This window comes from Danaus plexippus, chromosome 17 (genome assembly GCF_018135715.1).
Source record: "Danaus plexippus chromosome 17, MEX_DaPlex, whole genome shotgun sequence".
Taxonomy (NCBI): Eukaryota; Metazoa; Arthropoda; class Insecta; order Lepidoptera; family Nymphalidae; genus Danaus; species Danaus plexippus.
The window spans coordinates 7,535,630-7,548,505 of NC_083548.1; the positions used below are offsets into that span (position 1 = coordinate 7,535,630).

At 35.3% G+C, this 12,876-nt stretch overlaps 1 long non-coding RNA gene across 2 annotated transcripts in view; it reads left to right on the plus strand.

Annotated features, from left to right (window-relative positions):
* Nucleotides 1–12,876, plus strand: part of LOC133319283 (uncharacterized) — a 464,341-nt gene that overhangs the window by 176,013 nt on the left and 275,452 nt on the right. The gene's annotated exons all lie outside the window — the stretch shown is intronic.

Sequence of the window (12,876 nt, forward strand, 5' to 3'; positions counted from 1 at the left end):
TGGATTAAAAGAAACAGGTGAACCACTTTTTCAAAAAAATATTTAAAAAAATTTTAAAGCGATTTTCAATGTATTTTATTTTTAAAGCGATGATTCTCAAACTTTAATTTATTTATCATGTCCAAAACGAAAATGGATTTCTTGTTCCATCGTCAAGGTTAAATGCATATAAAGACAATTCATCCAAATCGGTCCAGTTATACTTAGGTTAGAGAATTAGGTTTCAATGACATATACACGTTCATAAGTTACATATTATATATATTTCATAAAATAAATAAAATTGTTTTACATTTGATATGAAGAGAAAAAAAATCTTAAAAGTTTCCCACAACGGCCACAAGGTGGCTGGTAACACCGCCACTACTCATAACATCTTACCAGGAGAGCATAAACCAAGCGGATGAAGTTTCACTGGAGGATGAAAGTGAAAACTATTCATATTTATTATAATAAAGTTTTATTTGTGTGTGTCAGTTATTTTTTATGTGTGTGGTGTTGTGTTGGCTGGCTTTATCGATTTTTCATTCTATTGCTATTAAAATGTAGTGATTCACAGCGATACTTTAATCTCAAACCGCTATTTCTCTCCACTGTGAAATGTCTTTCCCCATCGGTCTCCAGTATAAAAACGTTATAATTAAAAAAAAAAATACAAATGTTGCAATTTGTAAAATATGTGGCTCTAACATTCTTATTTATTATAAAACTTAATACTCGATGGCGTAGTAACCGAATAAGCTAGATTATGTAAAGAAATCTCAACAAAATTTCCTAAACTATTGCCTCTCAATTTATATTCTTCTGGTAGACTATGTTATGAACAACGTGACTGTTACGCAACATCTGATCGGGAAAACATAGAACTTTATAAGTTCTATAGTGTGCTTCGCTATGAAATCTGTGATAGGAGATAAGTATTGTGCGGAGTGACAGGGACGTCATTGAAATACGCCAGTCACAGAAGGTAAGATTTAATTTAATTGTCATTCAATATATATAAGCTGCTTCTGCGATAAATTTTTGCCTTCGCAGGTATCTCTTCTTTATTTTTCAGTGGAATATCAATTACATAAAATAATTAATTTATAAAATATTTTTTGTGAGTGTCTTCGTAAATTAAATTTAAGTTGTTAAAGATTTGGGTTTGGAATAATAATTAGTTAAAACTTTTTAAAACATGTTTCTGTAGGTTTATAAGAAAACTATAGTTTTTAATGTTTTGCTCGATTCCTAAACATATATTATAATAAAAATTATTATTATAATAAGTGCAAAGGATTTGATTAATCTGATTGTTTTTTTTTTATTGTACTCTCACTGGAAGGTAGATAGTATAATGAGAATTATTTTATTTTATTTTAACTTTTTCAGTAATATAATAAAAAATAACTAATCGTGGATACAGCTATCCAGCTTTTGGACACCCAAAAATAATTTAATATTTTTTTTGAATTCAAAATAATGATTATTAAAATTAAATTAACTAATGTAGGGAGGATTACGCAAGTCCCGCCAAATAAGCTCCGGCGTCCTGGGATGTCGACAAATTTGCTCCTCCTCTAGGGCGTTCCTGTATAAGAGTGAAAATGCTATTGAATCAACAGGTACATGAATCAACAGGTGGTTTGTGTATAGATATTTATGTGAAACTTTCTCTTTCGCTTTAAATTATGTTCTGCAAGGGTTATGATATCCTGGTAACTATGATTCTGAATTGTTGCGCAATCGTATGTTTCATTCAGAGAACGTGGTGATTTCAAAACTCATTTTCTTTCTCTGATTTTTAATCCAAATGTTTATTGGATCTTCTTTCATAATCTTACATTAATTTTTTTAATATATATCTGAATGGAGAACTTAAATATGTATTTAGTATTTATTTATATGTATTTATTAAGAATTTTTTATACACTCTTTTGGTGCTCAGGCCTGTCATTTCAGAAATTTATTAAGTTAGAACTGAATACATAATACTTGGCTATCTTCCACCTTGACGATAAGCGAAAAGTTTCCTGTATGCTAAATGCACCATTTTTGTACGAATCTATTCATTATTTCCTTGAAGACCTCTAAATTGAAAGGGAGGGAACAAAGAAACAGGCAAACCATTTCAATACTTTTGCTGTGCATGTAAGTACGTAGAAAGCTAAGAATTTCGCCTCGTCGTTGACATTCATCATTAACGAAGTTCTATAACGAGATAATAGACACTCTCCCTTTCTTTTTCTGCATTATGCATTTCTCAAACTCACACTCTCCAATTTAACCAAATTAATTCGTACCAAAACGTGTTCACCAATTAGTCTTCTCTACGAGTTTTGACAGAGTTCAGAAACATAAGGTGCAATTTGATAGAATCTGCCTGAAGGTAAAAGCAGCTGTCTACAGAGGACTGGTCCTGATCTTTATAGATATAAAGAAGCCATCACCGAGTAAAGTACAGCCCTATCTTAGCAAGGACCTGAAGTTTCCCTGATGCTGCCTTTACCTTAGACTCAATGAACAACCCAAAGTTAGCTTTCAAGATTATCTCGCTATCAAATATGACCAAAATGTCCTACTGTTTTAACTCAACCTGATTCCGTTTAGACCAAGAACAGAAATGACATCACTTTACAAGTAGGGTCCAGGGTCAGAGTAGGGTCCAGGCCGTGGTTTTTAAAAAGAGTGACGTCAGCATACCTGACGTCATCAATGACCTTATTCTTGCTTGTAGTTAGGCTCTGCCTCGTGAAAGTAATCACGTAGACATCTAGACGAACCCCTTACTTCGAAGAGATCCGTACCCTGCAACGGCTCGAGCGAGACCATCTGTAATCTGTATGTACTCTGGCCTCTATTTATACCAACATTGTTGTGACTACACTTACGCAAGTGGTTACGCGGCTGGCTGGCGGTGTCCTCCTTCTGTGAGACGGTCATGTCCACGAAGGAGGAATCTGAGCGGGAACGGGAGGATGCAGTCAATGCACCCTCCCTCCGCAGACGACGGACGGGGGTGCGCTGGAGGTGATCAACGCGTCCAATAGCGCCCCTGCAATCCAGGCTGGGGTCAGGCTGGTAACCCCTCTCCTGTGAAAGCCCGGCGTCGTTGGTGCGATCCTAATTGCCGGGATCGCCCCCTTTCTCCGAGGGGGTAAGTCCGATCTTTGCCAGGACCGGCCAGTCGCTGGTGTGCCCTGTCGCTGACAGATCCGGGGTGCACTAACATAGCGGCCAATGGCTTTCGTAGTGGTTTTAGTGAGTAGGGACCTGTCCAGGTCCAGTCTCACACATCCTCTCTTGCCCCACCAAGGCCGGTTAGACGGCTCGTAAAAAGAGTTTCCCTGCGTCATCAAAAAAAAAAGGTGGTTATGCGGCTGACACCTGATAGATAATTTCAACTACCCTCAATTATTATTAGTATTTCAAATAACAAGAATTACGCCGCCGATATATTTTTTTTCAGTTAATTTTAGTCAAAATTGATTTAGTGTAATAATTCGAAGTAGAGAGATGAAACTGGCTGTACGAAGTAAGTGCCATTATCATTTATAGAAAAAGAAATGCCCTCTTGGAAAGTAAATTTGTCTTGTAGCTCCAAAGCAACTCATAACATCCTACCAGGGAAACATTAGTCTATGAAGGTGTTGTTTCACTATGAAAAAAGAGCGAAATTTGTGCTATATGGAACATATTGGGACAGACGTGTGTTTTAAATATTTCATATCGATATATATTGATATTTATTTGTTTGTGTGTGTTCGCGTGTCATGGCCTAATTTATATTTATTAGACCTTATTTATTTATTCATATTTTTTTTGCTGTTGTGCGTCCAGACGTCGTATTTATACCAGAATTCAAACAAAGTTCTATTCTCCTTTTAAACAGTCTTTGATTTCGTTTTACTTTTAACAATAATTATGAATACCAATAAGTTTTTATAATAACCGATGACAGCCTCAACTTATTTTCATGTTGCATCCGTCATTAATGCTGATAGCGCCGATATATATAATATGTATTTCATAACTATTACATGATTGTAGATAAGGGTTGGTTATTTAGACGACCAATCACAGATGCACTCCTACCTATATTTTATATACTTTAAAAGGTTTCAAGTTGTTTAGAAAAAAAAGATAAGAGAAACATATGTGTTCATCAATTCTTATAATTAATATAGAGTCATCTCAAAGTCTCAGGATTCCAAAGCAGTGAGAGTATTCTTTCAGCTTTGTCTAAAAAAAGCGGATTATAAATATGAATTATAAATAAGTACACATTAACATACATATACACTTGTATAAATATTATTCATAGTATCTCTACGAAATATTTGAAGCGTAGTAGTGCTCTTTTCCTTTAGTGACTTTACTAGTGCCCTTATTACTAAAATAAACGTGAGTACCTAATAATATCTTGCATTCACATATATAGGACGATTCACGACGAGTAATTTTTTATATTCTCAAGGTATTTTTTTTTTTATAAACCTTTAATCAGAAAGGAATTTTATACAAAAATAACCAGCCGGACTTTCTACAAAAAGGATTAATGCAGAAAAATTACAATGTAATTTTCAAACTGTTTGTTTAACGCAGAGATGATTCTCAATCAAAATAATTAATCAATATCGAAAAGAAAAGTCGATGGATCTCCTTCACAAAGTTGATTTTGATTTAATTGATTGCGTAACACCCCTACAACTCACAACATCTTAACAGGAGAACATAAAACCAAGCCGATGATGTTTCACTGGAAGATGAAAGTGAAATTTATCATTCATATGTATTTATTACATTAAACTAATGTTTGTGGGTCGGTTGTTATTATGTTTGTGTAAGCTTGTGCTGACTGGCTTTATCGATTTTTCATCCTATTGCTTTTATAATGTAGTGATTAACAGCGATACGCTAGTCACAAACAACTGACTCTTACTACTATGGAATGTCTGCCTCCATCTGCCCCTAGAAGATTGAGGTCATAATTAAAAGAAAAAAAATTATTTACAATTATCTCTACTTGTACTATGTATCAGTCTAACATCGTATTTGTCATAAAACTTAATACTCCATTGCATAGTAATTGAATAAAAAAAATTCAAACAAGAGAATTCAAATTTTCGAGAAAAAGAAACAAAGAATTCAAATAAAGTTTTCTAAACCATTGCTTCTCAATTTATGATCTCCTGGTAGACAATGTTATAGAACAACGTGACTGTTACGTAACGATCTGTTACCTAACTCGAAACATCTTACCAGGAGAACATAAAACAGTGTAGTTAGTTCTTTAATGTGCTTTTGCTACAAAATACGCGTTTCTCATGATTTCCTGGTTTTCCATCCGCTGAGATAAACGTGACTGACTGTGGCTTGCATGTTTCGTTTGCACAACGAACTACGTGAAGTTTCTTCTTTATTTGGTGACTTATGGTTTGAAATGTACACAATTTGGAAATTTTGTAAGTAATTTTATTACTTACTTTTTTATCATACTATGAAATATTATATTATTTCAGAACAGAAGCAACATTTCGTCCTCAACTTCCATATTAAATAAATAATCAATAAAAGCTAAAATATTATGTCCTTCAAAACCATCTGCTCACAGGTATTGCATTTAAATGAGGGCTTGCGAAAATAAAATTGTCTCAAGTATCATGAGGAAAGGAATTTCCATATTCCCGTATAATAATTAATTCAAACTAGGATGTATAACACCGAATGACAAATTCCAAAATTCTGTTTACCACAAGACTTCACATTGGCTTCTTTCTATAAATAACATAATGGTTTTAATTCTTTAAACACTTACTAAATAATTCTTAAAAATTCTTAAGAATATTTTCACTATAATATTGTTTAACAAAGTTTTCTAAGTAGATCTTAATCCTACAAATGATAACTAAAAGAATGTGCAGTCTTGTCAATTTGCAACTATTATTATAGTCCCAAATTACTTATGGTAGGAGAAATCGGTGGCGGAATAGGGGTTGTTTTAATAATTAATAATTGATGACAGCCTGGTCTTATCCCTGGGACGGAGCTACAAGGAGGTGGCGCGGCTAGCCGAGGTCAGTACTGATCTCGTGGTCAGCCGCATAGAGAGGTTGGGGCTTCGGGTCAGAATCGACAAGACCGAAGCCCTCCTCTTCCGCGGGACTGGGCGGAAAGGACCCCCGCCGGGTGCCACCCTCCTCATAGGAGGAGGGAGGGTCAGGGTTCGCCCGACCATGAAATATCTGGGGCTCACCCTTGAAGGAGGGTGGACCTTCGTGCCCCATTTCAGAGAGTTGGGGCCGAAGGTCATGAGGACGGCAGGTGCGCTGGGAAAAGTCCTCCCATACCTCAGAGGTCCCAGCGCAGCTTGCAGGCGGCTATACTCTGGGGTCTGTCGGAGTATAGCCACGTACGGTGCTCCCGTTTGGGCTGATCGCCCGATGAGCCGCGGGGTCAAGGCCCTTCTGCGCTCGGCGCAAAGGGCGCCCGCGGTGAGGGTGGTTAGGGGGTACCGTACGGTCTCCTGGGAAGCAGCGACGGCTCTTGCCGGCGATCCGCCTTGGGATCTTGTGGCTTCGGTTCTCGCCGAGGTGTTCTCTTACGTCTCGGGTAGGAGGGCTCTCGGAGAGAACCCTTCGACAGAGGAGATCCGGGCGGTTCGCCGGCAGGGGGAGTCGCGCCTTATGCGGGAGTGGGGGGAGGACCTGGCGGGCCAGCCGTACGGTAAACGTACAACGGCTGCGCTCCGTCCGGTCCTAGAGCGTTGGATGAGGCGGAAACGCAAGCCCCTCACTTTCCGTCTGACGCAGGTTTTCACCGGGCACGGCTGCTTCGGTGACTACTTGTGTCGGGTGGCTAGGAGAGAGCCGGAAGGAGGCTGCCATGAGTGCGGCGCTGCGGTGGACTCAGCCCAGCACACCCTCGAGGTGTGCCCGAGATGGGCTGCGCAGCGCCAAGACCTTGTGGCGGCACTCGGCGGAGTGGGCTTGTCGCTTTCGAGTGTCGCGGAGAAGATGCTCGAGAGTGACAGGTCCTGGATGGCGGTGTCCTCCTTCTGTGAGACAGTCATGTCCACGAAGGAGGCATCTGAGCGGGAACGGGAGGTTGCGGTCGATGCACCCTCCCTCCGCAGACGACGGACGGGGGCGCGCCGGGGGCGATATCAACGCCTCCTCCATTAGCGCCCCTGCGCCCCGGGCTGGGGTCGGGCTGGTAACCCGGCTCCTGTGAAAGCCCGGCGTCGTCGGGGCGGTCCTAATTGCCGGGATCGCCCCCTTTCTCCGAGGGAGTAAGTCCGGTCTTTGCCAGGACCGGCCAGTCGCTGGTGTGCCCTGTCGCTGACAGATCCGGGGTACACCAACATAGCGGCCGATGGCTTTCGCAGTGGTTTTAGTGAGTAGGGATCTGCCCAGGTCGAGTCTCACACATCCTCTCCGGCCCCACCAAGGCCAGTGAGATGGCTCGTAAAAAGAGTTTCCCTGCGTCATCAAAAAAAAAAAAGTGGTTATGCGGCTGACGCCTGATAATTTGAACTACCCTCAATTATTAGTTTTTCAAATAATTAGAATTACGCCGATATCTATGTTTTTTTTTAAGTTAATTTTAATCAAAATTGATTTAGTATAATAAATAATTCGAAGTAGAGAGATGAAAATGGCTGTACGAAGTAAGTGCCATTATCATTTATAGAAAAAGAAATGCCCGGTTCGAAAGTAAATTTTTTTGTACTGGTCCAACGCAACTCATAACATCCTACCAGGGAAACATAAGTCTATGAAGGTGTTGTTTCACTATGAATTGAGAGCGAAATTTGTGCTATATGAACATATTGGGACAGACGTGTGTTTTAAATATTTCATATCGATATATATTGATATTTATTTGTTTGTGTGTGTTCGCGTGTCATGGCCTAATTTATACTTACTAGAGCTTATTTATTTATTCATTTTTTCCTGTTATTCTTATGAATATATTTCTGTTCTTGTGATATATGTTTCTTTTGCTTGTTTTATGGAAATGAATTTTGCTTTCATAAAATAATTTGTATTATTTTCAAGTTCGCAGAGCAGTGGACGATCGTTGTTATAAAGTTATAAATATAAAGTCAGGGTATATAAAAATATTAATTATTATTATAAAACTATTAACTATTAACTGTTATTACTTATTATCACTAAGGTGATCTTTCTCCCCATTAATCTCATGCTCTAGTTGGTTTGGATAATTTTAAGTTCATTATATTTTTTTATTAAAATTATTAATAAATCTAGCATTTGCACTCAATGCTTTCAATTTGCGTGCAACTTAATTATAATTGGAATTATTTGTATGATGATTGATAACTTTAATAAACTCAGTTAAACAAACGTATGAAAAGAAATGTGGCAAAAATTTCCTCTAGCTAGCTGTATTGGTTGCATAACGCCAACTCATAACATCCTACTAGGAGAACATACAACCGCGCAGGTGATGTTTCACGAAGGGGTGGAAGTAAAACTATCTATCTATATTTAATATATAAACAAGTAGCTTGTGTGATGGTAGTCTTTTATGTATGTGTAAGTTTGGTATGACTGGCTTGCTAGCTGGCTCTTTGTTAATTACGAATATTGATATCACACTATTATTAAAGTTAAATTTATAACGTGCCAATAAATAACTGTAATTTGCATTCGTCAACTGTTTGCTTTTAATATTATTCAGCTTCTAAATCTAAAAATTGTATCTTATATTTACGTTTAATAATAAAAAATATACAGTAAAATTTTTCGTGTAACCTTTACAAGAAATGGATTAAAAGAAATAAACAGGTGAACCATTCTTTCAAAAAAAAAATTCACAAAAATGATAAAGCGATTTTTAAAGTATTTTGTTTTGGAAGCCATGATTCCGAAACAAAATTATTTATTTATCATGTCCAAAAACGAAAATGGATTTCTTGTTCCATCGTCAAGGTTAAATGCATACAAAGACAATTCGTTCAAATCGGTCCAGCAGAGTAGGCCAATTTCAATGACATATACACGTACCGTTCAATAATATATATATAAGTTACATATTATATATATTTCATAAAATAAATAAAATTGTTTCATCCATACTATATGATATTATAAATGCGAAAGTAACTCTGTCTGTCTGTCTGTTACTCAATCTCGCCTAAACTACTGAACCAATTTGCATGAAATTTGGTATGGAGATATTTTGATACCCGAGAAAGGACATAGGCTACTTTTTATACCGGGAAAATGACGCATTCCCATGGGAAAATTCAGGTGGGCCGATCGCTTTTACGCCTGAACTACTGAACAGATTTAAATGAAATTTGGTAAGGAGATAGTTTGAGACTTAAGAAATGACATGAGTCACTTTCAAACAACGTATTCCCTGTTTTGCCATGGGAAACCAACGCATTCCAACGGGAAAAATTACTTTTCTGGCCAAGGAAGGAAAAACAAAAAACATCGTATATAAAAATGGATTGCAATAACCTATCTTCTTCTTAAAATGTATTAACCTAACCTAACCTATGACAATCACACTTAGTATAGCATCATCCCTTTTCGGCACGATTCAAACATACGTACAAAAAAGTACAGCTCAGGTTTTTTCCATACTGCTATCCAAAAAAGCTATCTAATGAGGACGAAGTCGCCAGTAAAAGCTATATATTACTAATTCTAAAATTAATGCGGACGAAGTCGTGGGCAAAAACTAGTCTGATATAAATATGTTTTATGAAGGGAAAGAAATCTCAAAAATAATTTCCAAAAACTTTTTACCCTACAAAAAAGTTGGCGGTTGCGTAATACCGCCACTTAATTAATTAAAAAGATGTCTTTTGATCTTCTTTAGAATCTTTTAGATATCGTTCTCCAAAATTTAGTCTTATCAGAATTATATGGTCTGCAGATTTATTTTATTCATATTTTCTAAACTTCAAAATCAATCCTTCTCTTACTAGACCTGTTTTGTAGTACTCTTTATGGTATTCTTATATAATTAAAATTTTATTCATAATAGTGAGCTTTATCCTTAACATATATTTTTATGAAATGGACCTTTTAATAAGATTTAATATCAGACAACAGTACGTACTAGGAATGATTTCAGCTTCACAACTGTTTGGATATAACAATAAAATGAATTACATCTTTTTTAATTGTTCTCATTATTGAGGCTGTGAAATCTACATAATATTTATCGTACGATCAATACTGTTTTTATTTCGTAGCATTCTCACAGTAGATCGTAGCATAGTACTATGTAGCTTTAACACCTTTAACATCACGAAATAAAAGTGCTGAAACTACGTTTCACATTTTGTTTTGTTCTTATTTTAAATTCCTTCTCGTTTTAAAATGAACATTCAAATTATCTAAGTAAAGTAATGAATGCATGATAAAAAGTAGAACCTCCTTAAGCAGAATTGAAGACAGGATTTAATAGTGATACTTATAAGCTTTCTTCTACATTTAGTATGAATCCGAAAAATTAAATATTCTTTATTTCTTAATTCATCAAAGCAAGATAAGCACAATTAATATTGTTTATATAGTTTTTCTTCAGTTATTTTCTGGCAAAGTAGTTACTTATTTATATTGCGAAAACTAATTAACTATATTTATGTGACGAGATCTAAGTTTTCCTTTGTTATTCTTCCTTTCCTTGACAATCTAAGGTCTGTGATTTTATAAAAAGTCATGTGAAATAACGTCAATAGATTTGATATTCATCTTATTGGTATGGAATTGTAAGGATTCACAGAAAACCTCCAGTCACAAACGACTATCTCCCACTATTCTGTAATATATTGCTATTAGAGGACATAATAGAAAAAATCGAATAAGTACAATTACCGATCTTTACAATATGTATATAATATGACTTAACGTTCCATTAATAACCGATATAGCCAGCAATTTGTCCACATAAAGAAATTTAAACAAAGTTTCCAAGCACAGGGCATGGGGTCATTCAGTTTTATGTACAACGTGAGTGTTACGTAGCACTGTGACGTTAGGTCAAAACTTCTTACCAGGAGAACATAAAACTGTGTCGTTCTACAGTTTGTGTGTTAAAAGTGTGATGTACGCTACTCGCCTCTCATGATTTCCTGGTTTCTCATCCAATGAGATAAACGTGACTGAGGTTGTACGTTTCTACAGTTGTTTTTAATTGTTGACAGCAGATGAATTTAAAAGGTCTGTTAAGAATATATATATATATATATTACATGAGAACGACCAAACTTGCCATCAGATGATAAATAAAAACTGTTAATATAAATTCTAAATGAATAAATTTTAATGAAAGTTTAAAAAAATGTCCTTAAATTCCGTTTCTCATACAAACATTGGAATTTAAAAGAAAGCTTACAAAAAATATATTTTTGTATCGACTATCATGAAGAAAAGGAATTCCTTCCCCTATTCAAAGTTTAATCAAACTAAGATATAATCAGAGATCACAAAGAGCAGTACCACGCTTAGTCTCATTTTGGTCATCATTTTATCAAAGTTATAGTTCTTTACAGAATTGAAGTATAATCCGTTCTCTTTATTTTTGTAGCACCCTCGTAGCAGGTCGCGGTATAAGTACTGTAGCATTATCACTATGTAGCATTATATTACTCCATATTATGTAGAATATGTGATCTCTACAAGTTCTTTTTTGACATAAACAACGTCATAAATTTTTCAAAATATTACTTTCAACAAAAGCAGAAAGTAAATTCTTTCAACAGTTAGTTGGTTATACTGTCTGGAGACTGACTAGAGTTCACTCTGAATAAATTATTGGAACACGATAATTATTTCTATTTTATTTGTTCATTTTGATTTGAAAATGTGTCATTTGATAAAGATACACATGTATAACAAATTAGTTTATACATATGTATGTGTATGTCTACGTATGTGTGTGTATTGTGTATATAACAAATGTGTTTTGAAATCCGAGCCATTTGCCAGCATATTTTTCAATTATATTGTATGTATTATTATTACTACTTACTTTTTACCAGTTCTTTTTGTTAATGAAGATGGCTAAGTATTTGTAAAATCTAATATAATCAAATTATAGATTTTTTTCTTTAAACAATTGATATTCTAATCAACCCATATAAACTGAAATTAAGAGAAAAACATGTCTTTCTAATAACGACTTATATTCTTCTTGTTTTGTTTGTTAAAATAAAATGTCAAAAAACTGTTTTTTTTGGAGATTTTTTAGACAAATGTTGTTACAATATATTATATTAAGTTAAGACCTCTTCCTTATTGTCTTGCGTAAAAATATTTCAATTTGTTCTCTTGGTATACAATGTTATAAAAAACATAGGAACTATAATATGGACACATACATAACTGTAGTTGTATCAATAATAGTTTTACTTTTCATAGAAATCTCGTAGCAGGTTGTACCACTCCTTCCACCTTATTCCTACTCCTTACACCTGGTTCCCATATTGAGAAATAAAAGTGACCAAACTGCACGTCGATAATTAAATAATTTAAAAGGATTTTTTTTCTTATCGTTTTCAGAGAAAAGTCAGTCAGTCGTTGTCAGAATCGCCAGGCTTATTTAATAAAATTAAGTTAGTTACGTTTATTCTAAATATTTTCTTAAGTATAAAATTAAGTTTTCCCTACCTAGACTTCATCTGTTGTAATTAATCTATATACTTACTACCAATATAAGGAAAAAGTGTAAAAAATATATTAATGATAATTTCTTACGTTGGGGTAATCCTAACGTAACGCGTTTAATGGCGCCACTGAGTCTAGTTTCCTTTTCTCTCCCGTGCATACAAAGTGATTCGATTCGATACCAAAATTGACATTACTAAATTAATCAGTAATGTCTTAGTATAGTATTTGCTTTTAGCCA